The sequence below is a fragment of the Tenrec ecaudatus genome, chromosome 3 (assembly GCF_050624435.1).
Source record: "Tenrec ecaudatus isolate mTenEca1 chromosome 3, mTenEca1.hap1, whole genome shotgun sequence".
Classification (NCBI taxonomy): domain Eukaryota; kingdom Metazoa; phylum Chordata; class Mammalia; order Afrosoricida; family Tenrecidae; genus Tenrec; species Tenrec ecaudatus.
Window position 1 is genome coordinate 212,550,311 of NC_134532.1, and position 3,154 is coordinate 212,553,464.

The 3,154-nt window shown below is 40.8% G+C and overlaps 1 non-coding gene across 1 annotated transcript; it reads left to right on the forward strand.

Annotated features, from left to right (window-relative positions):
- The first annotated feature begins 1,061 nt into the window (after positions 1-1,061).
- LOC142444075 (U8 small nucleolar RNA) lies at positions 1,062-1,195 on the forward strand. The gene has a single exon (XR_012783750.1). It is a non-coding gene; the product is annotated as a U8 small nucleolar RNA (small nucleolar RNA).
- Positions 1,196-3,154: the final 1,959 nt, after the last annotated feature.

A 3,154-nucleotide genomic window follows, 5' to 3' on the forward strand; every position in this document is an offset into this window, starting at 1 on the left:
CTAGCTGAATTTGTGAAGTGCAATTGGGGTCATAATAGTAGGGGGGGTCATTTAAAAACTAGGGGAAAGTTGTGTTTTATTGTTGTTACACTGCACACTGACTGGCTTGTCTCCTCCTGACAACCCTTCTGTAAGGGGGTATCCTGTAACTTACAGATGGGCTTTGGGTCCCCCCCCTACCCTCCCCTTCATTTAAAAGAACAGTTATTGACAATGATTGTTCTTTGATACCTGATACCTGATCCCTTTTACACCTCATGTTCACACAGACTGGTGTGCTTCTTCCATGTGGGTTTTGTTGCTTCTGAGCTAGATGGATGCTTATTTACCTGCAAGCATTTAAGACCCCAGACACTATATCTTTTGATAGCTGGGCACCAAAAGTTTTCTTTGCCACATTTGCTTATGCAATCAATTGTCTTCAGTGATCTGTCAGGAAGTTGTGCATCACGGAATGCCAATTTAATAGAACAAAGTGTTCTTGCATTGAGTAAGTACTTGAGTGGAGGTCCAATGTCCATCTGCTGCCTTAATACTAAGCCTATAAGTATATGCACAAAGATATATTTCCCCATCATCCTATATAAATATATTAACATATGTAAATGCCTGTATTTAGACCTCTATCAATACCCTTTGCCTCCTAGTTCTTTCCTCCATTTCCTTTTACTATCCTTTTGTCCCACTATCATGCTCAGCCTTCATTTGGGTTTCAGTAATTCCTCTCGGTTACATTGGCCTTGATGAATCCCTACCAGGCCTCTCACACCCTCCTTGTCTAATTTTGGATCACTTGTTGTTCCCCTGTCCCTGGGTTGCTCAATACCACCTCCTTTCCCCCACCTCCCCCTCTCCCATGCCCCCCCATCAGTCCCATTATTTTCTCCTCAAGACTGTTCATCCAGCCTATCTTATCTAGATAGACCTGTAGAGATAATAATATGCATAAAAAACGTAAAATATATATTTATATCATCAAATAGTTCAATAAAGGAAAAAAATACCATAGAGCACAGCAATGGCAACTGGTAAGTATATCTTTTTAAAAAACTGCTAGAATATCATCAGTAAGGTTAATCCTTACCTGTTCCTCCTTTGGAGAACAGAGATAAAATGATGATCAGAGCTTTCCTGATACATGATTAGTGTCTCCCTGTGAGCAGGACTCGCAACATCCTGTTTGCTCCTGTCGGATTTTAAAAAAACAACTGCTAGAATACTAAGCCTAGAATGAAACTTTCTTTATGAAGGTGTGGTAATCACGGAGTCATTATTACACAAGGCCCTAGCTTTTCATCCTTTGTTTTTTAACTGTAAGAGCAAGAGTATTTTAAGGGCTGACATTCAACTCTCACTGCATCCCAGTCAATGCTGACTCACAGAAAACCGCTGTGGGTTTCTGAGACTGTAACTATCTGGTTTACAACCTGGGGGTCGCGACCCCTGTGGGGGTCGAAGGACCCTTTCGCAGGGGTTGCCCAATTCATAACAGTAGCAAAAGTATAGTTATGAAGTAGAAATGAAAATATTTTTTGGTTAGGGGTCACTACAACATGAGGAACCGTATTGAAGGGTCATGGCAGTAGGAAGGTTAAGAACCATTGCTGTAAATGTTCACGGGAGTAGAAAGCCCAGTCTTTCTCCCATGGAGCTGCTGGTGGTTTCAAGCTGCCCACCATGAAGATTGAAACCTGACACATAACCCCTTATACCACCAGGCCCCATACCACGGTCTGCTAGAAGAGACCATTAAATCTTAATTAAGGAAGTCTCGTATGTTGAGAGCTGACACTTTTTTTCTTTTTTAATTTAATTTCATCTGTTTGATTGACATGGAATTCAGATATTATGCAATTTGATGGTTCAAAAATACTAGAATGAGTTCTGCAAGCATCACCACAATAAACTCAAGGACTTTTCCTTCTTTCTTGTATTTATTAATTTTAGTTCCCCATTTCCCCACAACCTCCCTATCCTAACACTAAGAAAGTGTTTTTTTTTAAACACAGGATACAATGTAATAATTCAATCATATTGAGAAGACTTGTCCAATCATACTCACATCAATTTCAAAGCTTTTTCTTTCTTGTACTCATTGTTGATAGCTCACCAATTCCCCCATCCTCCCAGCCCCACCCCACTGTTCTTGTTAGGTGCTATGGAGCTGATTCCTACCCATGGTGACCTTTTGCACAGAACCAAACACCGCACAGTCCTGTGTTCTCCTCACAACTGTTTCTATCCCTGGACCCATTATTGCTGCCTCTGTGTCAATCCACTTCCTTGAGGGCCTTCCACACCTTTGCTGAACCCCTACTTTACCAAACATAATGCCCTCCAGGGTCTGGTCCTTCCTGACCACATGCCTAAAGGATGTAAGAAAAAGCCTCACCATCTTCTTGTCTCTAAGGAGTAATGTGGCCATACTGCGTCCAAGACAGTTGCGTTCATCCTCGTAGCAGCCACGGCACTCTCAATATTCTTCTCCATCACCATAATTCAGATGCAGCTATTCTTTTTCTGCCTAATGTTTCGATTTCAAACTGTCACAAGCATATGAAGCAATGGAAAGTATCATGGCTTCTGTCAGGTGCACCTTAGTCTTCAAAGTAACATCCTGGGTTTTCAATTCTCTGAAGGAGTCATGTGCAGATTTGCCTAATGCAACATGGTGTTTGATCTCTTTATACTGCTGCTCCCACAAGCATTTACACTGGACAAAATCTTTAACAATTTCAGCCTTTTCTCTATTTATCATGTTACCTATTGGTCCGGGTGTGAATATTTGGGTCTTCTTTACATAAATTGTGATTTATACTGATGGCTGCATTCCTTGATTTTTATCAGCAAGGGCTTCAAGTCCTCCTCCCTTTCAGCCAGCAGAGTTGTGTCACCTGCATATCTCAGGTTGCTAATAAGCCCTCTTTCAAGCCTGCTACCACTCTCTTTATATAATCCAGCTTCTCTATTATTTTCCCAGAATATACTTTATATAAATATAGTGAGAAGACACGGCCTGGACACACACAATTCCTTTTTTGAACCATGTAGTTTCTCTTGTTCCACTCTTCTAATCATGCCTCTGGGGAATTATTAATCCATACACATTCTCTGTAGATTTACTATGCTGTATTTAATATGCATAAAATCAAAT